Raw genomic sequence first — 25679 nt, 5'->3', positions numbered from 1 at the left:
GCACTGGCAAAGCAGCGGCTAATTAAACCAAAAAGATGAGTGGTGGCACCCCATATGATTAATTGTGATTCCTGGTGAATTTCATCCGGTGCTCGCTATTTAAGTTTGGTCATCTTTCAATATCTTCCACACTTCAGTCTGTTGACGCTAGGCCATTAAATCTTGGCATATTTTATATTAAAGTGTTCTCTGAAGACATTTGCCTCTGTTTACGATTGCGATATCATCAGCGTAAGCAAGAATGCGTAAAACAATGGTCATACAAATCACTACTTGGAACCCGAACAAACCGAATCCTTGACCTATAGTTCCTTAAAGATGGGAATATAAACTACTGCAGATTACCATCTTTAGTTTCAATAAGGAAGAATTTCGGAGGAATTAACCAACATGGGAGTGAGAAAAATAGCTTCCGAAACCAGACTGCTGTTGTTTCTAAAACGATTAAAGGAGATTTTTTTTTTTTGGTGAGTGAGGTAGGGTTCAAATTGCCTTCGCAAGTACAGCGGTCGTCGCCTACTACGTCGAGTGGTGCGGCCACAAAAACAATCCCTCCTCTCCTTGTGGAGAGACACCCTCCCGGGACTGAAATTAAAATTTGAAAAGGTCGAGTCAAGGAGCACCATGAGATTTGGTGGCTCCTAAAGCACTCAGGTTAAAAAGCCCATCGTATTTAAAGCTCCAGAAAGAGGGTAGATAGTCAAGGAGGGAAGGAGAAAAGTATCAGGGAAAGAGATAGGAAAGAATAGAGGCAGAGAAAATGTAGTTAGTCCTGTGAGAATTTTCCAGATTCTTTTGCAAATCTGTAAATATCCTCCAGTTTCAGAGAACGAATATTACTCATTCTCACGACATCGTACCCAAAACTCGTAGCCGTGCTCTAGCAAAGGCAGAACACTCACAGAGAAAGTGCTCACTGCTATCCGCCTCCTCCAAGCAAGACAGGCACATTGGGTCCTCAATGATTCCAATGGTGGTCATATGCTGACCCCATGGGTTGTGCCCTGTAATGATACCGACCATCAACCGAACATCTTTCCTTCCAAGTTTTAGTAGAAAGTTTGACAGTTTTCTGTTTGGGCTTGTCACAAAACACTTTGCTGTTCTGCGGCATTATAGACCAGACGATCGCTCTTTATGTAAATTGCATACATAATCGCTGCTCCACTTCATGTTTCCTGCGGAACTGACTCCGGTTATTGGCTCTGGCCCTTGTGGGGGAACCGCTGATCCACGGTTGGCTAATTCAATTCGACAATTTCCATACCTTGAACATCGGAGTGTCCCGGAACCCAAATAAGTACAAGCCTGTTTTGTCTTTCGACAGAATTAAGCTTCTTCTTACATTCTTGAACAATCTTTGAGGTTTTTTTCGCGTTCTTCAGGGCCTTCAGTGCAGCCTGACTGTCACTGAAAACTCCAATCTGTTTCCCGCTCCATCTCCTCTCGATGATCCATTCGGCTAATCTCAGGATGGAAAAAATTTCCGTTTGGAAAACAGTTGCCATTTCCCCCCATAGCATAGTGATATTATGATTACTATCGTTTAAGTACCATTCGGCTTCAGACCCTATTTCATTCTTGGACCCATCGTTAAAGAAAATATCCCCCAAACCTCCCTGAATGCATTCTGGATCGCTCCATTGCTCACGCAATGGAAATCTGGCATCAAATTTCCTTTCAAATGAAACTGTAGGTATCAGCTCGTCTTTAGGTGCCAAAAACAGTGGATACTGCTCAAATAGCATCTTAAAGATTTCTCTGTGTCCCGAAGTTCCGTCTTCGTTCCTGAAACCATATTTATGGAGTCTACACATTGCACAAGCACAGCATTTAGAGCATCGCAGGAGGTTGTACTCATGGCACCCGTAATGCATAAACATACACTTCTTTGCAGCCTGTATAGTTCCCTTAGTGTGGACTTGATCATGGTCCGTCGTCACCAGACCACAGAGGCGTAAGTGATGATTGATCTGATAAGTGCTGTGTATATCCATAGAACCACAGAAGGTTTCAGACCCCAGGTTTTACCAAAGGCTCTGCGGTATTTCTGAAAACCCCTTAATGCGCCATTCACCTTTAGTGAAACGTGTGTCTCCTAAGTCAGCTTCTTAACCAAGATTACTCCTAGATATTTAACTTCATCGGAAAGACCAAGTGTCACATCTTTCAGTGTTGGAAGACTAAGTCCATCCAATTTCCGTTCTCTCGTGAACAAGACTATGGTGGTTTTGTTCGGATTGACGGAAAAACCTTGTCTCACGCACCAGTCATCGATTTTGCCCAGAATTCTCTGGACTTTCGTGCACAGCCTTCTTAGGGACTTATCCGATGTTAGCGCACAGACATCGTCTGCATATGCTTGGACATGAAAACCGAGTACCTGCATCTCCGCTAGTAGAGAGTATACGACCAAACACCACAACAGCGGAGAAAGAGCACCCCCTTGTCGACATCCTTGCTTGGCCCTGACGGTGATTAGTTCATCACTGTTCTCACTAGCGGTTAACAGCCTTTCAGAGAGCCTGGAATATGTCCACTTTACAATGGTTTGATCAACTCCATGACGTTCGGCAGAGGAACATATTGAGCCAAAAGTGGCATTATCAAAAGCCCCCTCAATGTCCACAAACACGCCCATTGCGTGCTCGTCAGCTTCCAGCCCGGCTTCAATCTTGCTAACAAGACCAAGTAAGGCTGATTCACATGATTCAATCCACCTACTTGTTGCTGAATTATAGGCATACAGTTGCGCTTCGAAAAAGTAACCACCTCTGTTTGATCCCAAGAATCAATAATTAATTTATTTTACGTAATTTTACGAAAATGTTTTTCTCAGATATCTCAATTACAGAATATGCAAATTTCATGAACTATTAAAAATACGTAGAATGACGGCATAAATCCGTATAACTGAACTACATACGAGTACATGCATGGTATTTCAACACTGCAACTGTTTTCTATTAAATAAAATCTTTATAGCAAAAAGCAACAAATACAACTTTACTATCGCTGTTAACAACGCCATATACACAAACATTAAAAAAGATGTTTTAAAGGAATCTTATTTCATTACTGCGTTGAGCGGAACAAAGCCCCACAACAAAAGCAATGCAAATTTGTATCGAGTTGCAAGAAAGAAGAAACGAAGCTTGTTTATGCAACAAGCAGCAGCGGCATTATACTGCAGAAAGTGGCTAATGTTAATGTTATGCCAGCAGCCAAAACAGCAAACCGAAAAAACAGCAACAGAGAATAAGCAGCAACAATGCGAGAAGTAGACATAACATTAGGAATGCGAGAAGACGTTCGTGCTGCAACGTAAAGTAGATTTTCACGCAAACATAAGCAAGTGTTGTTGCAAGTTTAGTAGTTTAGTTGCATGTATTTGTGCTTTCATTCATTCTGTTGTATGCGTTATTGTTACTGTTACGGCGTCGTATCGCGTGAGGCATTTCATTACATTGTGTTTTTATTAAGAGTAGAAGCAGCTATGGAGCAGCTAAAGAACACGAGTGCATACGTATGTATATGTGTGAATGTACACACAGTAGTGGTCTAAGTAATTGCAGTGCAATATATTGCAAGTTTTTTTTATTTTTCAATTTTCTTATAAAAATATAATTAATGTTACAACAAAAACCATATAACTTAAAGTTTCAAGTTTGTAAAATAAATTTTATTTTTTTTTTACAAATTTGAAAAAAAATTTGAGTTTTGAATTTAATTTTAAATTTTTCCAAAATGCAAATTTTTTTTAATTAAAAAAAAAAGAATTTAAAATTTTTTCAAATTTTTTTTTTCAATTTTTTTTTTTCAAACTTTGGAACAAATGTTAAAATTGTAAAACAAAAATTTCTTAAAAATTTCAAACTTTTTTTTAAAGATTTCATAAAAATTTCCAACTTTTTTTTTAGAACAATTCTGGATATGGGCATTTCTATTATGCTGTTTGTGACCATCACTCACATTCAAACGGAAAACAATCCTCATTTAAAATGTTTAATTTTTTTTGTGGCGTAAGGTAAGGTTTAAAATGCCTTCGCTCTTACAGCGACCGTCGAGTGGTGTACCACTCAAACAATCCCTCTTTTTTCTTCCTCTGCCTCAGAACTATGGTAGCATTTCATAGAAGACAGAAAAGATCCAAGTAGTTATTTTGATACAGACTGCCTCTTCTACTCTCCCTGTGTCTAAAGTCGCCAGTTTCGGAGCCAGCATAATGCTATCACCTCATCTTCTAATTAGGTAGGTATGTTGAGGTTAGATTAGGTTAGCAAGTCGGTTAAGCATCTCTGTCTATGTGAAGTTTTTTTGCGCGCAGGTCTCGCTCTATGTATGTGCCACTAAGTTGCCAATTTTCTGCGCTTTTTACCATTATTTCGATGATGTTGTCTGGCCTTAAGGGACCTAATTTTCATCTTTCACATTTGATCATCTCGCATCAATGGGTAGTATCTGAGTAATATTTAAAGAAGTTCACCTCTCCGAACTGTTTGTCATACCATTTATCTATGCTTAATATAAGTCTCGTCGTCCATCTGCCTTTTTTAAGGGTCCATAGTTCTCCTGATTCTCTCGATAGTAGATTTATGGGTATCGTGCCGCTGATGATGAGTACTGGTGCTTCTGCAACCATTAATCTTGAAAGCGAAGAGGTTGTTTTAGAATACTTTTCGGCAGCGTAATGGTTGTTTGCCCAATTTTGACAATGGGCTTAACTTATAGCTCTTAATGAGTCATATAATTAGGGCTAAATTTGATTTTGGAAATCTTTTCAAGATAATTAATAGGACTATGAATAAGTTCGTGCGGTTTTTTTTCGAAATTTGAAACTTTATTGACGTAAAATGGTTACAAATTTAATATTCAAAATATTGTCCATCGCTTACTACTACTTTTTCCCATCTTTCTGGCAATTCACGGATTCCCTTTGTGAAAAATTCGGTCGGTTTTGCCGCAATCCACGAATCGATCCATTTTTTGACTTCATCGTAATTACGGAAGTGCTGGTCAGCCAGGCCATGTTGCATCGATCGGAAGAGATAGTAATCGGATGGCGCAAGGTCTGGACTATACGGCGGGTGGGGTAGGACATCCCATTTGAGCGTTTCTAAGTATGTTTTGACCACTTGTGCAACATGTGGCCGAGCATTGTCATGTTGCAAAATAACTTTGTCGTGTCTATCGGCGTATTGCGGCCGTTTTTCTCGCAGTGCTCGGCTCAAACGCATCAATTGTCGTCGGTAGACATCCCCCGTAATCGTTTCATTCGGTTTCAGTAGCTCATAATACACAACACCCAGCTGGTCCCACCAGATACACAGCATAACCTTCAGGCCATGAATATTCTGCGCCGACGTCGATGTTGAAGCATGGCCAGGGTATCCATACGTTGCCCGACGTTTTGGATTGTCGTAATGGACCCACTTTTCATCGCCAGTCACAATTCGATGCAAAAAACCCTTTCTTTTGTGCCGTTGAAGCAGTTGTTCGCATGCCATAAAACGGCGTTCAACGTCTCTTGGCTTCAATTCATACGGCACCCAATGGCCTACCTTTCGGATCATTCCCATGGCTTTTAAACGTTTGGAAATGGTTGATTGATCAACTCCCAAAGTTTTTGAACATAGAGACGTTCGCCCTTGGCCAATTAAGTAGCGCCTGACGTCCCACTTTGGTCAAATTCCTGTGGCAATGCTACTTTACCACGCAGTTTGTCGGCTGAGAAGGGTATACCTACAATATCCAAGCCAACAGGGAGGCGAGTATTGGTGCCCTCTCTGGCTAATTTGTCTGCCTTACTAATCCCTGGTATGTCACTACGCCCCGGCACCCATATCAAAGAGATGCAGTAATATTTCGCCAACTCGTTAAGAGTTGCCCGGCATTAATATCTACTCCGACAGCCAAGCAGCAATTAAGGTCATGAGCTCATTCTTTGTGTGTTCGAAATTATTCGGGAAATTCCTGATATTAGGCTGATCTAGGTTCCCGGTCACGGCGGCATAGAGGAAACCTGCTGGGCTGATGAACAGGGTAGACAGGGGACCCTGCCGATGGGTTCACTGTAAAACAAGTGGATTGGGGTACGCTTGAGAACCTGTGGTCTACTCCTGGAAAGATAGCCGCGCGATAACTCAGGAAGTGCTAGCTAATTGGCCAACTCACGAATTAAGTGGGTATCCTTACCGGACATTGTCCGTTAGGTGTCCACGCAGTGAGACTAGATACTGTGTCAAGTCCTTTCTGCAGAAACTGTCTGTAGGATGAGGTTGAATCATCTTAGCACCGTCTTCTCAGCGGAATTGCAGGATTAAATATCACACACCTGGTGAATTTCATCAGTACCTTGAAGCGGTTAATACAAATTTAATTAGCAACTTTTGGTCACCATCCTCTAATCCAAAGCTCCTTCTCCTTTTTTCCACCTGTTTGGTTTTTCCCCCCCTGTTTTCCTATGTGATATCACAATCAACGAGTTTTCAATATTTGGCCAAGTGAGATCAAAAATATTATTATAAAAAGAAACACATTCGCGCTGCTATTATTCCGACCGCCACTGTACGTTGCATACGTAGCGATGGCAAGGCAATCGAATGTTCTATGAATTTCGTATTAAATTTCAATTTGAAATTCAAAAGCAGCATCTATTTGAGAAACGCAAAATGATTCCAATTGAATGCTGTGTATTCTTGGTATATTTACGAAGGGATCTTTAAAATCACGCATCCATGCAACTCTAATGAAAATGCCTTGCTTGGCATATTTCGAGGCCAGCGTGCAACTAGCCCCATTTGGGGGGTAAGGTAATATGAGGCGCTTAATACCGAGCCAACGAATTGGGGAGTATATCAGAAAATATTGATGCAGTGAAACAAAATGCATCTGAATGCCTGCGTATCGCTAAACAACGAAGATTCTAACAAAAAATAAGGTATCAATCATAATCGGGGACTGAATCTTGAAAGAACAGCTTCCTAAAAAAACCGGTCCTTTTAAGTAGTCGAATTGTAGTACCAATGACAAAAACACCCAAAACAATATTCAGGGACGAAGATCAAACCGAGCCACTCGTCCATGACGGAACGAAAAAAATAATAATAAGACGTAAAACCCACAAACCCCCTGCAGCTACCATTGAATATCAGATGAGCTGTTCAAAGCTAGAGATGAAGAATCGGCTGCAATTAAATAATACCATTAGGGTCAATATGAATAAGGGGAATTTGTTTCCAAAATGCAATCGTTTTCATACGCGAATCGAGGAGGTTATTGCAACCATTAGAAATTTTATTGAATGATTTTATAATGTTAATGTTGTGTAAAGAATTTATGCAGTAAAAAATAAATGCTAATTACAAAGTTTTGCTCTCAGGTTGTCCTCAAATACCGTACGCACACTGTGTACATGCACACATCTAAACACCAGTATGACACACTCTACGAGCTTCGCAAAAGGCTCATTTCCACAAATAAGGAAACGGCAAAAACTGGTGCTAGCCCTTAAACCTTAAAGACTTAAGGGTGCAGCTGGAAACAGTGATTGCAAAACGTCTGGTAAGTGTGTTGCATAGCCCATTGTGCAGAATACAAAGGTGGTGCCCACTTTTCCACTCTCAGTGAATTTGACAGGATCGCTCAGTGTGTAACGGCGCACTTCTGCAATTTATTCGTGTGTTGTTTGTATAATTTCTTGTGCGTCTTGCATTCTTGCTCACATTTTCTCATTTCTCTCACACCAATGCACCGGTGTAAGAGCACGCCCTCTCTGATAAGCGCAATCTTGTATTATATCATTATTGGGAGCATGGTAGGAATGGTATAACAGTTGATGCGATATCTTCAGCAGTAAAACTGGCATAAAACGCTATAAGTGGAACCCGTTAGATAGGTGGCGCTACAGAATAATGTCTACTCATTACATGGACGTTGGACGTGAAAAACGCATTTAATATAGCGAATTAAGCGACAATTCTGGACAACCTGTCGGTAATTGGAGTATCCGTTAACCTCAGAAGGCTCATACGAAGCTAATTACAATTGAGAACTTTTTTGCTAGACTACAGATGGTCCAAGAAGAACGTATAATGATATTGTTCGTTACCTGAAAAGGTCAAAATAATGGGATCGTAAGGGATTTGGCGGTTGCAGTGACCGAAACTGGACGATATACAGGCCAGTGAGAGAAGTCCAATGAGGACTATTCAGAGGTTGGTAAAAAATAATAGATTTATTCAAACAGAGCAAAACACGGAGGAAGTCTTCATATCGAACCGGAAGAAAATTGAGCAAATAAACCTGCAGATAGATGACGATCTCGTCCCTAGGAAGCGTGCAATAAAACCCCTCAATACCATTACTGACCGAAGACTCTACTTTAAAGATCTCTTGAAGTACGCAAAGAAAAAAGAAACTAGGCAGTAGCTTTTTTTTAACGTCTAAGACCCTTATTATTTACGACAATCTACAGTGCGCCTATTTGGTCGGAAGTTATTTCTTATGCGTGATACTAATGGAGCAAAAATTCAACATAACGACTTTGTGCCCTCCAAATATGCGGCACGTTTGAAACTGTGTCGAAGAGAACAATACTGGTACTCTCGCGTCTAATCCCGATAAATAGCTTGGCTCAATTACCAAGCGAAATGTATTCGTAAGTTCTGCCTAACCAGCAGCAGCAAAACAAAGCAGCATCCGAGAAATGCAACAAGTTCAACAAATGGCGGTTGAACCAACCAATGCATACCCGACTTGAAGGGGAGATGAGATGGGCGGGATAGCTTTTTATTTCACCCAATTTTTAAGACCATAATTTTTTTAAATCCCACCTCTATAAATTCAGCCATGAGAGGGACCAATCTGCGACTACTGCGGAAACGGAAAACGAGGACGTCTTTCTTTGAATTTACGCGCTTTATAGCGAACAAGAGCAGAGTTCAAGAAATTGCCAGAGCAAATTGGTCCGCAGAATTCGTTATACCAAACATAACTGATAATGTGACGAAATGAAATGGAGGGTAGCGGGCGACATCGTAGCTGACATTACGAAGTAATTGAGCAGCCTAGAGACAGCTAGACGAAGTGCCATCCCGCCCTCAAAGTATTGCCTACCGACAGTCGTTGTAAAACTGGCCTTACCTGGTTTTAGAGGCCTATTTGAGGATAGCGCGCTACTACAACGCCTATAATAGTGAAAAAAAAGCATCTCTGTGTGGTATTCACCTCACGCCACATTGCATGGAAAGTACTTTGTACCCACAATAAAATGAGTGCAACTGTGATTTTAACTTATCTGCAATTCCTTTGAATCGCAATTGCGGCAATCAACTCTACGCAAGTCACCGAGTAAACTCAGTAAATCGATAAGTGCTTCTTGTTGCACCAAAACATTATAAATGCATAAGAATTGTGGCAACTTCCCTCAAAACCGCTTTGTCACTTAACCAACAGTGACAACACATGTATGCATAAGCAACAAATGCAGCCGCAAATACCAGCAACTAAAGTGGACAAAAGCAATACAGGAAGCAATGCTGCAACCACAGACATCAAATGAGGCAACATTCAGAGCACACAATTCCATGCACTTGGCATTGTATTGGACGAGCATTGAGATTTGGACTGCGAACATCTCAGCAAACCCAAAGTTGCGCGGTCAGTCAGTTGCTGTGGCTAAGCTGAAATCAGTAACAGCAGAATTGCATAGAATTTGCAATACATATGCGATTGCATATTGATCTGCGCAAACTCATATTAAGCAATATCATTTCAACCAATTGACATCTGTGTGTGTATGTGTGCTGGCCACAAGCGGTTAAGAAACCTTAATCCATACGTAAGCAATGTTGCAATGTTGCAATGAAAATATGCAGACTCAGCAACGGACACAGCAGACAAAAATGTTAGGAATGCACACATACACTTATGTATGATACATACATACATACATACATACAAATACGCATATATGTAATAAAAGCATGCAGTAAAATCGGCAGGACCCAAGCTGTTCTTAGTTTTTATGGTAATCTGTGAATGCTGAAAGAAATAAAAATGAGGAGTTCTCCCTAGGTTTATACGCTTATTCGAACGTCACCTAGGTCAATAGCTAGGTTTTCTGAGCCCTTATTGGTTTACTTCATTTTAAACGCTGAACCGATTTTGATACATTTTTTGGCAGAGAGATTAGTTTTATTTGCAACAGTTAGCTGGCGCTAAGAGGGATATTCGGCGAATATACTACCTTAATCAAAAAGCTTCCGGAATAATTCAGAAAATTGAAAATACAAGTTTATTAATCAAAAGTGACCCGAACCCAAATTCTTTTTTTTGCATAAAATTGAGGCAAGGCAACCCCAAAACAACCCCAAATCATTAACAATGTTTTGAACCGATCCAAAAACAATTTTAAAGTCCTCTTCCAGCTCATTGACGGTGAATTTGCGGTTATGGATAAACTTTTTTTCACTTCATTGATGTTTTCATTTCTCGAAGTCGATGGCCTGCCGACGGCCTAGTCCGTGTTTAAAGCAAAATTTAATACAAACTCGTTGTTGCACATCCAAATCCTCAGACCGCCTCAATTGCTCAAGACGGCGTAACTTTTTGCGATACAATTTTGATAGAAATGGTAATTACCGATGTGGTAACCTACCAAACAAACACAACTAAATTCAGTTGACTTAGAGCGTAACCCGGCGGTTGTTCCGGGAACTTTTTGATTAAAATTGTATTGAAAAATGCACGCAAAGATCAGCAAATGCACTAAGTTTGAGTTCATGCGATACAATAGACTTTATCCTGAATCATCCTAATTGGCAAGGTAAATATACATGGCCACCGTAGTGGAATGGGTTGGTGCGTAACTACCTTTCGGAAGTGCGAAGGTTCGAGTCTCCGGACATTAATGTAGAAAAAGTTTTTTGTAGTAGCGGTCCCCCTCGGCAAATCCCGATTTCTGCCATGAAAAAGCTCGTCATAAAAAAAGACTCGGAAGACCAATTTTATGCAATGGAGCCTCAGTATGGGTAATAAGCAATAACAAACTCTGATGCACTAAATATCATCGGAAATCTGACTCCTTCTGATATATGAATATGAATATTTAAGATAATCGGAAGAGTGAGCAGCAGAACTCATTACCTTGCAACATGGGATGATGACTAAAAGGTTATGTACTTAAAAGACCGTCTAAGCTTTAACCTCAGTTTTTAGTTATGTTTTTCTTCCAGAAGAGAGATTAGATTGCCGATAAAAAAGTCCTTATCTGACGCGGGTACAAGATGGACTGCAATATAGAGTAAGTAAAAGACTTTTACCCTTGTGCTCGCGTAATTAACCAGCTGGAAGAAGTGCAATATTTTTGCTATCTAGGCAGAATCTGGCTCGGGCGAAGACATCAAAAACCGAATTAGTAAAGTTGTAGCAACATTTGGCTCCGTACGTCCAGTCTGGAAAACAGCCTACATTTCGCAACGCACGAGGCTGGGGAGCTTTGTTATTTGAACATCCAATTTGTAGAGAATAACTCAGCAAGCCCCAATACTTCTTAAGATTTATAGAAGGAAATGGGGTTGGATTAGCGACACCCTTTCGTAAACAATGTGATGACCTAACAAGAGCTATTGATTGGAATCCATAAGATACCCGTAGTCGAGGAAGGAGATGGAACATTTGAAGGCAATTGTTGGATTTGGAAATGTGCGTCTTTAATTTAACTTGTGATGAAGTTAAGAGACTGGCGCAAAACAAATCTGAATAGAAAGAATTTGTTGCCGCCTCCCCCCTGAGGCAGTAAAAGACACCGACCAAGAAAGAAATGGGTTGATGACTTGATGATGGAAGCAGACTTGAAAGCGATGGACGTTCGTAATTAGAAAAATATAGTAAGAAAGAGAGAGAGAGAAAGTGAACTAAAGGAAGATTGTTGATGAAGCTTTGGTCCACTACAGATTGTGAAGCTAAGAAGAAGGAGTCAGACGAGGACTCTAAGGCGTAACATACTAACTAGTAAAAATATAGCAGTAATAGTTTTTGACAATTAGTCTGCGGTAAGTCAAGTCCTGCAAAATAAAATTCTTGTCAATATCTTTCTTGATCCGGCAGCCGTATCCGAATGGTTTGGTACGTGACTATCAATCGCAAGTGAAAGGGCACGAAACTCCGGTCACGAAACACCAAATGATAGAAAAGTTTTTCTAATAGCGGTCGGACCTCGGCTGGCAATGACAAACTTTAGGATGTATTTCTGCCATGAAAAAGCTGCTCAAAAAAACACCAACAAACCGTTCGGAGCCGGCGTGAAACTGTAGGTCCTCTGATGAAAAATATCAAGGCGCGCATAACAAAGAGGAGGAATAGCTTGGCCTTACACCCAATAAAGGCTATAAGCGCCAATATTGAGCTGGTTAGGGATATATGATCCAACGTTAAAGCATGCAAAATAATAGTTTTGAACCTCGCAACCAAGTGAATTTGAAGAGCAATTTGAATTTGAAAAGGAATTTGTTTAGCGATTTCCTACAAAGATCAGCGTTAGTCCAGAGCAACTTTAAAATTAAACCTTATATAAACTCAGAGCTTGAACTTCGTGCTCTCCATTAATGAATTTTCACATTCATAACTTTGTGAAAGTTTCAGTATCTCTGTTGAACAACAGCAGCCTCCGATCACTCCAATATTAGCCTGAAAGGCCAGCAGTGAGTTGGCAACCGAAGGGTTTGCATGTAGAGACCATCTCGCACCCTCACTACAAGTTTTTAAATATCTGTATCGATGGCTATACTGCCACATTGAGGTTAGGTTAGGTTAGACTTGGGTGATTCTGTGGATCGCACATAGACCAGAAATTGTCCATAGTGATTCCAAGAATTCGTACGGAAAGTTTAAGAACTTTATATTTTGTCTTAATACACAGTTTAGACTTATTTTGATCTGCCACGCTTTCTAAGGTTGAAAATGATGGTGAAGCCAGGTTGTCTCTCCGACAAACAATAAAATGCTGTGGATAGCTGGATGACTGCTAGACATTCAAAGAAGTAAGAGACCAATCCCTTAGTGCTCCTTGGCTCGACCTATTCAAATTTCAATTTTCAAGAGTTTAGAAGGAGATCTCGGATTCTGTCAAGAGGAAAATGCTGCTGGTAACATAACCAAGCATTTTTTTCAGCATTTCAAACCTCTGCTCGGCTCTCAAACAAGAGGCTGCAATGCCTTGAAACAATCATTTTTATAAGATTTGCGTAAAAATAATCCCTAAAAGCGCCCAATTTTCCACTGCTGGGTTACTACATGCAAGCATTTTTTGCTTGTGGTCAATTTGAGTGTTCAACGACCAACGTCTGGCGTGTACTTAGGTCTGTACATACATTATACGTATAAATATATACATACGTGAATGTTAAGTGTTTCTCTTTTGCAGCGATTTTTTTACCATCCGTCCAGAGGCTGGCGTTCGGACAGCAAACCGCTCATCTTTATCGCATTACCAAAACAACGAACGCTCAAGCAGCAAAAACAGATTTATTATTCCCTTTGAGTTTTTAGCTATTTATTGATACACACATACATACAGCAACATATCGGCTTATATTTATTTATTCCCATTGAAGTTCTCCTCTCCGACTTCTTTACCATATTTTCTTCGTGATAAATGTATTTTCGAGAAAATCACTCACAGGAGGATATTAATAAATTCCGTGATTTTCACTTTACTATGCCATAGTCGTATATACATACATAGGTGAACATGTCTCTACGTATGTAGCTAAAAAACTAAGAAATTCAGTAAAAAAATTGAATTGAAATTAGTGGCAAAATATCGTAGAAATGAGTTTAATCCCAAAGCATAATCAGATTTTTATTACATTTGCTCTATTAAATTTTAGAAAGAAATTTGTGAAATTCATAAAAATTAACCAAGATCTATTTTCTTCGGTACATTATTGATGAATTCGAAAGTGTAAACACTTCGCCGATTATTTATTTAAAAATGTCCATTATTTATGGAACCCGATTTCAGTAGCGCAACCTGTTTAACCAGTTTTCCAAGACTTTGGTGACGGTATTTGTCTCTATTTCGCGAATGGCTGACCTGATATGCGCCTTGAGAGCCTGAATCGTTAATGGATTGTCCCATGATGGAAAGAATAATAAGATGGCGCCTATCATGGTACCATTACTTTGCTCTCAGCAAATTTGACAATGAGTGACGTCGTATTAGCATCAGTGTGCCCAGATTTTCGTACCTTGATTTGGCATTTTTGTGTTATTTAGTCTCGGAGTTTAAGTTCTTTCTTCATAACATTTTTCCAGCCTGTTCTAATTAAAATGCAATGTTTATAATTTTATAAAATAAACATTTTCAAAAATTAATTCGATAATTCCCTCAGTTTTATTTAGATTTACTTTTTTTAACATCTGGTCGCTTTGCCCGCGATTGCGATTATTGGTGATGCTCTCTCTCTCTCTCGCTATTGTAGTGTTGCCCAGCTTTGGATATAAAAACGCACTAAAATGCCCATTTGAAGAAAATAAAATACCAAATTTTTATTGAACTACATATAGAACTTTGTATGCGTGACAAATTGTATTTAAAATGTGCGTTTTTTTAAATAAATGTGTTATGGTTCTGCACAATTTAATGTATGAGTTTTTTGTGAAAAGAGAACGTGTTAAGAGAACGAATTTTTTGCTATATTTCAGGTCATGAAACAAGATAAGCTACTCTTTTTGTATAAATTTCGCTATTGTTTCTTCAGAATTTTCTGGTGTTTAGTAGCTTATTTTCACTATGAATATACCTCTTGATGGCCTATGTCCCACTAAGGATTGAGGACCGGAAGAAACGATTACAGCTCTATGGTTTTAATTCGCATTCCATAAATTCAAACGCTTTTTAAAATATCAAATTTTATAAAAGCCACAAATTTTCATTAGCACTAAAATCTTCTCAGAGTGACCCCTTTTTATATTATTTTGTTTAATAATTCATTTTTTTGACGTGATAACGTCTTATAATTCGATTTAACAGGCTGCGCGCACGAAAAAATGTGTCGTTACCTTGCTCATTAGTGTTACCTTGCTCATATGTCGTTACCTTGCTCATTGCCGTTACCTTGCTCATTTGTCGTTACCTTGCTCATTGCATTGAATGAACTGCAAGCGAGAGCGCGGAACGAACGACAAAGCAAACGAACGGCAACGTTCGACATCTTGCTCTCTCCTACTTAAGTGAGCGTATATATGTATGTATGTATATGCGCAAATGTACATATATAAATTCACGTATTTGTATTTGCATATGCCTTCTTATTGATTATTATTAATTTGATTCACTTGAAGAATTTAAAATAAAACCAAGTTTGTTAATAATACCTGTTGTTTTAATGTTATTATTATTAATTTTTTTATTATAATATATATGAAGGAAAAAATGTATGGTAATGTTTACCACATACCTTATAAGATATGTTGTATAGTAATATATGTATATAAACATGCATATGCATATACAATTTCGCGCAATTTTCAAAAAGAATAAATCTATATGTAAAGATGCATACAAATCATATGGACATATCAAATATACGAATCTATTCCGTAGGCAAGCAAATGTAAGCTAATGTGCTTGAACTGCAAGCGAGAGCGCGGAACGAACGACAAAGAGCATAATCGGCCCCCGCGTTCGGCAACGTTCGACATCTGGCTCTGTCCTACTTGAGGGAGCATATATATGTATGTATATGCGCATTTGTATATAAATTCACATACATACTTGTATTTGCATATGCCTTCCTCCTGTGAGCATGGTACTCGTAATGAACCATTTCTCTGTTGAGAATAAACGATGATAGGAAAAATAGGAAATGAAAGGGAGTGTTTCAAGTGTAATGTGTCTTGAGAAAGTCAAATCGATGATGGTGCCTCTTAGTGTTGTTGACTTATTAACGTCTGATGCACAATCGAAATTGAACATATCTTTCATGAATTTGATAAATGTTTCGTCATTTTTCACGTTTGTGTAAATGTAACTTGACCTATTCCATTGCAATTCCATTTACCTCCTCCTCTATATCCATACAAAATATCTATCAAACAAATAAAATTAAAATTTTGTTTTGAAAATTGCAACCATTCCATCAACATTTTCTTATGACGTTGTCACGTTAAACTATCGTCAGTAAACCGACTTTACAGACAACCTCTTTTTTTAACTTACAGTTTCGGTAGCTTTAAATTAAAAAAAAAAACACCAAACTTAAAAATGTTCGCTATTTGGGTATAAAAAAGCACTACATTTATTGCGAAGAGCAAATGGTTGGCAACACTGCACAACTCAGCTAATGCGACGTCACGCCCTCTCTTGTTTCTATCATTCTTGGGATTGTTCACATACCAAGAATGATGGAGAAGAATATTGCACCTTCCGAATTCGCCGTGTCGTAAGAGCTCATGAATAAACAAGCAAAATGAAGAGGAATTACTTGTTTGTGAAGAAGAAGAGTAGGCGAAAGCAATGGAAACAACCAAACACAAGAAATTATATGCACACATACACACAATTTCTTTCCACGGCTTCTTCCGCATAAAAACGCAAACGAACTGCACTTGGAGGCCTTATATTAATTTGTGCTTTCCCAATTTACCACATGGCACTTCAATTTCAATAATTTCATTAGTTTAACTCTCACAAATCACAATATTACCAAGCCATTTACTTAATTTTCACAAGCATATAATTTCTGCTCCCTTTCTTTGTTTTGTATTGCGAAAGGAGCCGACGTCAGACTTATCAAAATCGCGAAAAATAAAGTAACTGCTTTTTAATGGCGCCACCTTCGATACTCAATTCGCCTTGTTCGCATAGCATCGGTTATTCAGGCCACACCACAAAAAAGTCCAACGATGTGAAATCGCATCTCCGAAGTGGTAAATTGACATCGCCGATACTGGCACTGAAAAGATCGATTGTAACATGGCGCACCATTCTGCTGAAACCAAAGAACGTACAAGCCCGTGTCTTCAATTTCCGGCCACAAAAAATCGGTTATCATGCTTCTGTAGCGCGCCGTTGACCGGAATGGCGTATCCAGCAACATTTTCGAAAAAAAATGGGCAAATGCTATCATCGCCCCAAAATCAACATCAAACTGCCACTATTTGAGGATGCATTGGCTTTTCGACACCATATTGCCATATATGCACAACTAAATTTTAAAGGAATAAAGTCCCTCAAAAATCGCGCTAGTGGTGTATACATACCTATATGTACAGTACTGTGCAAAAAAACCGGACAGCTAATTTCTTCTTCTTCTTAATTGGCGCTATAACCGCTTACGCGATTTTGGCCGAGTTTAAGAAAGCGCGCCAGTCGTTTCTTTCTCGTGCTAACCGGCGCCAGTTGGACACATCAAGTGAAGCCAAGTCCTTCTCCACCTGATCTTTCCAACGCAGAGGAGGCCGCCCTCTTCCTCTGCTACCACCAGCTGGTACTGCATCGACAGCTAATTTACCCTATTTAAATTTCTATAGCTTGAGTATAAAGCTTCTTGGCGGTAAGTAGCTTTTTTTGTGTATAAATAGAATAGTTTTGAATTAATTTGTATCATAATTTAACCAATAAGTGAAATAGTTGATACGTGGCAAGTGTTAATATCAAAAATATGCCAAGATCGAAGCAAATGGGAGCTGTCGTTAAGGGGCAAATTACACAGGCCGACAAAATTTAACCAACATTCAGACCCAGAAACCAGACTATATATTTCCGAAGGTTTATGATGCGCTGAATCCAAATCTGGCCTCAGAATTGCTCTATTAGTTTGAGTTTTCGAGATATCCTAACCTAAAAGTGCAAAAAACCCCATTTTTGCCCATATTTGAGGTTATGTAGCCTTACAGATGTTTTCTTTCACCAAAATTAAAGGATGGCATCTTTAAATACAATCCTTCTTTTTTCAAATGGCGTTTTGTTTGCTCAAATATCATTTTTTTTCGCAGAGATATCGCATTTTGAAATTTTCATGTTTCTTGAATTGAGTCTTATTTTTCTTAAAATTTTGTCTCACACCATAAGTGTGCTGACTCACCACATCCCTACACTATCTAACCTTTGGGTACCGAGTCACACACAGCCCTAACCCCTAGAAACCACCCCTATCATACCGCGAGCAGGCTAACCCACATAACCGCAAGCAGGCTTTCCCACAAACTCCAAATTTACATACTATTAATCCATATATTTCAGGCCCTCAAACCCAAGAAAATTAGTAAGCGACTATATCATGTCTATGTTATCTTAATCGATTTTCAGGTGTAGGAAAATTTCGAAACATGAAAATTTCAAAATGCGATATCTCTGCGAAAAAAAATGATATTTGAGCAAACAAAACGCCATTTGAAAAAAGAAGGATTGTATTTAAAGATGCCATCCTTTAATTTTGGTGAAAGAAAACATCTGCAAGGCTACATAACCTCAAATATGGGCAAAAATGGGGTTTTTTGCACTTTTAGGTTAGGATATCTCGAAAACTCAAACTAATAAATTAATTTTAGTTATCAATCCGAATTTTGCATGGACAGAGAAGCAGATATTAGTTTAAATTATTTCGGATACTTTCCTTGTAGACTAGTGTTATTGCACTATCACAGCAAAAATTGTCCGTACGTCAAATTGCTGCTAAAGTAGGCTTCAGCAAATCATCTGTTGCCGATTTTTTAAAGAAATTTGCAGAAACGGCTTTAACGGAGCGAAAGAAAGGATCTGGACGACGAAAAAAGACGTCGCCTGCTGAAGACCGGATGATTAAGCGGTTTCAAATCTTCGGCAGACATCAGGAAGGAGTTCTTGGAAGCAACTGGCGTCGAAATAGATTCATCTACTGTGCGTAGGAGATTGATAAATGCCGGTTTTGTAGGAAGACATCCCGCAAAAAAGCCGTGTTTGAACGAAAAAATTCGTCATAAACGATACCGATGGGCCAAAACTCATGAAAACTGGACTGTCGAGCACTGGAAGAATGTGATTTTTTCGGATGAATCCAAGTTTAACCTCTTTGGATCGGATGATATCCACCATGTGAGGCGCAGATCTGGCGAAAGATATAAAACTGGATGCATACTGCCTACTGTAAGACAGTCAGTTGGTAGAATGGTATGAGGCTGCTTCCGCTATGACGGAACGAAAGCACTGACTCTTATTGCTGGTCGGGTGAACGGAAATGCTTACATATCAATTTTAAATAGCGGCGAAAGGCGGTGCGACCAAGTATTAAAACTTCAAATTATAACATTTATAATGAAATAATTAATTTTGTTTTGAATTAATTAGCTGTAAGATTATATAATAAGGATAAACTAATAATAAAACATTCGTTATTGATTATGCTAAAACAAATAAAGTATGAAAATATTAAAAACACGTATGAAATTTATTGATTTTATTTCATACTTTTGTATTAAAAACACAATGGAATATAACCACATTCAAACATATTTGATAAAATCCATACTACTTCAAAAAATGGAGTTTTCAGACCGTCCGGTTGTTTTTTTGCACAGAACTGTATATATATATATATATTTCTTTTTTTGTTTTTGCATACGGCCTTGTGAATTTTCTTCCATATAAAGCACATATCGGGAAGTCACCTATATGGAAGAAAACGATCACAACCTGAACGAAAAAAAAATTGTCAAAAATCAAATCACTTTGTTCTACTAAAATTAAATGGGCTATAAAACTGCCTTCACAGAGCGTTTCTAAAAAATTTTAATAAAAAATTAGAAATTTGTATGTATTTTTTGTTAAAATTTGTTAAATTTTTGTGACTTTGTACATAATTTGGAGCTTTAAGTTATGCGGTTTTTATGTTAAAGTGTAATGCACTTTTAGAAAAACATAAAAAAAATTAAATACTAAAAAAAATTGAAACATGATAATTTGTCCCGCTTCCATTATTTTGAACTTAGGTGTATGCACTTAATCACAATAAACATTCGAATAGCTGGGCCTTTAATATGGCCGGACTTAAGGCAGACTATTGGGAATCATACACCACAGTCTGCAATCGGATTTTGTCCTTTTGCTACATTAGAGGGTATTTGGAAAGTTCGTGCAAAGTCAGAGAGATGGCACTACTGGCGCGTATCGAGGTTATGTTTAGTTAGTAGCATTTCTTGAAAAACAACACACCCCAATTTTCAGATAGATTAGCCCATTTCTTAGGCCGTGGCATGCGTTTGAATGAGGAGGTCAAGTGATTTTCATTTTCCTCAGCAGTTGTGGTCGCAATATTGATGGAAATAGGGTTTTAACCAGTTTCACATCCTCCCTATTCTCTAGACTTGGCTCCCTCGAATCCCTCGACCTATTATTTGTTATCCAATTTGAAGAAATAGCTGGCGGGAAAAAGATTTTATTCAAACGCGAAGGTGATTGCAAGAAACGAATGGATTTTTTTCAGACTTAGATAAATCCTATTATCCGAAACAGATCAACAAACTAGAACAAGGAAACCTAAAGGGAGCCTATCTAGAAAAATAAAAAAAGGTTTACCCCAAACAATTTAGCAGACTTTTCAAAAGACCCTCGTAACTTCATAAATTTCGCTATTCGCTTTGCCATTCTTATGAATTAAAAAGTGGAGTTCCTCGTAAATGCAGTAGCTGAGTAGAGTACATTTCGAAGACGAAATTGCAAATTCCTAATAGATCTGTCACAATAGGTCCGTTGCGTCCATTGCGGCAACGAATTCGGCTGAGAGTAAAATAGATTCTGTGTATTTTAATCGAAGGCGCCACATACGCGCCGTACATGGACGCAACGGACCTATTGTGACAGGCCTATAAAGCATAATAACCTCAGGCTGTCTCCAGAAAATGACGTGAAGCATATCGAAGTCCGTTAGAGGGAAGGCAGCTCTAAAAAACCAAAATGCGATTTTTTTGAAAATAGATCCGTCACATTTCCTGGTTTCCTAAGTTCAAAGTATCCTTAGTCTGACTACCTCCATTTAAAGTTATGTATCTATGACCGTTAGTTTCACTCTGATTTCCGTGAAATTTCGACATAACATACACAACATACAGTAAAGAAAAGCCTGAGAAAAATTTTAAATACAAAAATTCAATTTTTTGAAAATAAGTCAATCACATTTACTAGTTTCGTGAGTTTAAGGTTTCCTTAGGCAGACTATTTCTCTTAGTTTTACTCTGATTTACCCCCATTCGACTATAAAAGCAGTAAGCTTTAGGGCAATTATGAAGAACCCCGGACTTTTTTCGGCTTGGTGAGCAAGATGCCAGCAAATCTGAGTTAATTTTAATTTCTAAAACCGATGCAAAAACTGTATTTATATACGTACTAGATATGGAAATAAGTTTCCGTCCTTGCTTAGCCAAAGTTATTGAAGTGACATTAGAAACTACACCTTTACTTCATCTTTCAGGCAGCATACGGACTCCTCTGATGAAAATTTCGAGTTCTTTTGATTTGATCCATTCATTGAGCCAGTTTGCAATGCTCTCGTAAGAAGTGAACCGCTCCCAATAAGGGCTAACTGCATTGACCGGAACAGAAGGTAATTCGAAGGTACAATGTGTGGGGAATACGGCGGGTGGGACAAGATGTCCCGACCATTTCTAGACCGATTCAGCAACGTGTGGCCTGGCGTTGTGCTTGCAGCAAAATCAGTTTGTCTTGTCTACCATTCCATTCTGGCCGTCTTCTTTGAGAGTTCCATTCAAATGCATTAGCTGTAGTCGGTATTGACCGCCAGTGATGATTTCAGATGGTTTAAAGAGTTCATAATAGATGAAACTCTTCGGATCCTACCAGACGCACAACATAACCTTTGAAGAATAAATATTTCTTTTCGCTGTCGAAGGACCTGACTCACCTGGCAGACTCCAACATTTTCGACGCTTAGGGTTATCAGAATAGATACATTTTTCATCGCCATTAACGATGCGATACAGAAAACCTTTTCTTTTCTGCCGTTCAAGAAGCAACTCACCCGTCATCAAACGTCTCTCGAGATCCCTCTCCTTCAATTGATGTAGCACTCAGTTACCTGCTTTCTGGACCATTTCCATCACGTGCAATCGTTTACCGATGATTGATATGTCAACATCCAACTGGACATATCAGCAAGAGTTCGACATGCGTGATGAAATAATTGTTGTAGTTGAGTATCTGAATTTTTTCGGTGCCCCTTCGCGATCTTTATCACTCACGTTGAAATGCTACTTAGGAATCGTCGAAAAAAATTGCCACTCTTTACAAGTTGTAGTTGATGGAGCGTGATTACCGTAAGTATTAATCAATATACGACACATTTCAGTTACACTTTTCTTTAAAAGGTAATATCGAAGCATGACGGGACGAACGTAGACATTTTTGAAGTCAGATAAAAAAGGATCTTTACGCTTCAAAGGAATATCACCTACTGCGATCGAGACGTCACATATGCACCTTTAAATCCCCAGTATATTATGAGAGCGAACACAAAAATAATATCAGCAGCAACACCTTTTTTGCGAGGGTGAAAACTTATTCCTACACCCAATAAAAATGCAGACAAAGTTTGTTCCCAACTTACTAAGTTTATGTTTGCGAGGAAATATTACCATTAATTTCTATACCACCGCATAGAAAGATACAGGCATACACACATACATACATACATACGTACGTTTATAAATAACACAGATTTTTAACCTGGCTATATTTATAAATAGATACACACCACCTAACTAATCAATATGGGAAGTTTGATTTAACAAAGAATTTATTGAATAACTTTTTATCGCCTGCCAACTACTTTGGAAGAAGGTGGAGGCAAAAGTTTGCCTAAGAAAATGAGATAAACAACTTTTCTGATTATAACGGAAAACTTAATTTTTCCAGCTATTCAAGCGCACATACATACAGGTATGTTCCTATATGTAAAAAATAAGTATATTTGTTAGACGGACGAAGAAATATCATAATAACCAAACTTGTTTCTTCAAACAAAAAACTTAAAGTGCAGACAATGGAAATACTTAAGAAAGTAACATATGGAATTAAAGCAAGCATGTAAACCGAAAAAATTATTCACATACTCTTGATGCGAGGGCATAATTTAGCATAGCACATAAACTTAATCATTTTAACAAATTTAATTTTTTATTTTTTTGTACACTGCAACTTAGTGTTATTTTATTTATAAAAAAACATATCAATTTCTTTATTTTTGAGAAGAAAAAAATTACTAACTTAATTGCATATATTGGGTTGGCAACTAAGTAATAGCGGATTTTGCTTTTAGAAAATCAAAGACAATTTTTTCATGGAACTAAATAACTTTATTCTGTAATGTATTGCCCATTTTGATCAATGATCTTTTGCCATCTTTCAGGCAGCATCATAATCCCACGTTCAAACAACTTCTGGTTTTTACTAGCAAAAAACTTAATCAGGTACGATTTGACATCATCATCATTATTGAAGCAAACAAAAAGGAATCAAATGGTGCCAGGTCAGGAGTATATGGTGGATGTGGCAAAACATCCCCACCAAGGTCCAATAATTTTTGACGAGTGGTCAAAGATGTGTGTGGTCATGCATTGTCATGATGGAACACAATACTTTTTCGATTTGTCAACTCGATCCGCTTTTCTTCAACTGCATTGTTTAATTTCGTTAGTTGTTCAATGTAGATATAAAAATTCATCGTTCGGTTGAGTGGTAAGAGTTCAAAGTAGACAATTACTTTGTAATCCCACCAAACTAATAACAAAATCTTCTTTTGATGAATATCAGCTTTTGATGTTCTTTGAGTTGGTTCATTTGGCCTGCTCCACAATCTTTTCCGCTTGATATTGTTGTAACCAACCCATTTTCTATCGCCAGTTATCAGTCATTTAAAAAATGGATCATTACGTTTCTTTAGCAAATCGCAGCTGTTAATGCGTTGCGTTAAATGCGTTTCTTTCAGTTCGTGAGGAAGCCATGTATCAAGTTTTTGAATATAGCCAAGTTGCTTTAAGTGATTTTCAATGCATGTATGTGGTACATTAAGCTTCTCTCGAATCTCACGTGTTGTACTGTGACGATCCGAATCGATGATTGCTTTGATAAGGGCGTCTTCAACTTCAACTAGACGACCAGAGCGTTTTTCGTCTTTGAGTGAAAAATCACCAGAACGATTTTTGGCAAACGAATTTTGACACTGCCGTTCTTTTAAGGCTCCGTCATCATAAACAGCACATAATTTTGTATGAGCTTGCGATGCGGTTTTCTCTTTGCGAAAAAAAAGCAAAATATGACGAAAATGCTCTTTTTGATTTTTCATTTTTCAACGAACGCCAAACGAAAACTATGCAACCGATCAAAAACTTCTTTTACTGATTAACAGCTGAATTGCCAACTATCAAAGAACCAAATGTGTTTTACATTTTTACTACGTCTGCAAACCTAAAAATTCAACTGAAGCCATCTATGAGTGAAATCCGCAATTACTTAGTTGCCAACCCAATATTTTGCGAAAAAAGTATTGGCACATACCTTATTTTGCCATAGTAACTTTAAATGCAACTCTGCTATTATTTTCGAAGTAACGGGATGTATCAATTCTTAAGCCATTTCCATATTAATTGAAAGTTTACTTATGTTATTTCAACGTGCGAGTAAAAATGGGTAGAAAGAGTAGCAAAACTACCACTGCTGTAAGAAAAAAATTTTGAGCCTCAGTTCTGATGGAAAAAATCGTTCACAAATTCCCAAAATTGTTAATAAAAACCGCTATACTGTGAGAAGTGATTTACAACCGTTAAAAGGTCAAATAACTTGCGAAACCGCAATAGATCGCAATAGTTGACTAAGAAAATTGGCGAAAAAACAAGAGCGCCACTTAATAAAAATTGTGAAAAAATCGCCGAAGACTTCCTCATCTGAAATCGCAGCCGAGCTTAAAGAAAGCTTTGACACCAAGGAAATATTGTTAAAGCATGCATATTGTACAATAGTCCTTATACTCTAAACACTCTCCCACAGTCTTCAGACATAAACCCTCCATCGAGCATCTATGAGATGTTTTGGAAAAACGTACACGAAACCATTATATTTCGAGCAAAGAACAACTGAAAGAGAAGAATGGCTGAAAGTAGCATTGAATATTATTCAAACTGGATGAAGAAGCAAAACGAATGGATCCGGGGGTGAACGAAGACAAAACGAAGTACCTCCTGTCATCACAAGCAGTCGGCGCACTCGCCTATCGGCACCCACGTCACTGTGGACAGTTATGATTCTCGTCTCGAGGTTGTAAGAGAGTTCAACACCGATAACAATGTCAGCCTTGAAATCCAATACAGAATCTCTCTTGCCAACAAGTGCTACTTTGGACTAAGTAGGCTATTTGAGAAGTAAAGTCCTCTTTCATGCCTTGGAGTTTTGGAGAGAAAGGTTCTGCGCAAGATTTTTGGACCTTTGCACGTAGGCAACGGCGAATATCGCAGGCGATGGAACAATGAGCTGTATGAGCTTTACGACGACATAGTCATAGTGCAACGAATAAAGATCCAGAGGCTACGTTGGCTAGGTCATGTCGTTTGAATGTATACAAACGCTCCGGCTCTGAACGTATTCGATGTGGTACCCGCTGATGGTAGCAGCGCAATAGGAAGACCTC

The 25679-nt window shown here is 38.4% G+C and overlaps 1 protein-coding gene across 1 annotated transcript in view; it reads right to left on the bottom strand.

The window, feature by feature from the left end:
- The window catches only part of LOC128871971 (cation-independent mannose-6-phosphate receptor), a 188819-nt gene that overhangs the window by 43582 nt on the left and 119558 nt on the right, over positions 1 to 25679 (bottom strand). The window lies entirely within an intron of this gene.

The sequence above is a fragment of the Anastrepha ludens genome, chromosome 2 (assembly GCF_028408465.1).
Source record: "Anastrepha ludens isolate Willacy chromosome 2, idAnaLude1.1, whole genome shotgun sequence".
Lineage (NCBI taxonomy): Eukaryota > Metazoa > Arthropoda > Insecta > Diptera > Tephritidae > Anastrepha > Anastrepha ludens.
Note: the sequence above shows the minus strand (reverse complement) of the source record. Positions and strands in the feature narration are given on the sequence as shown.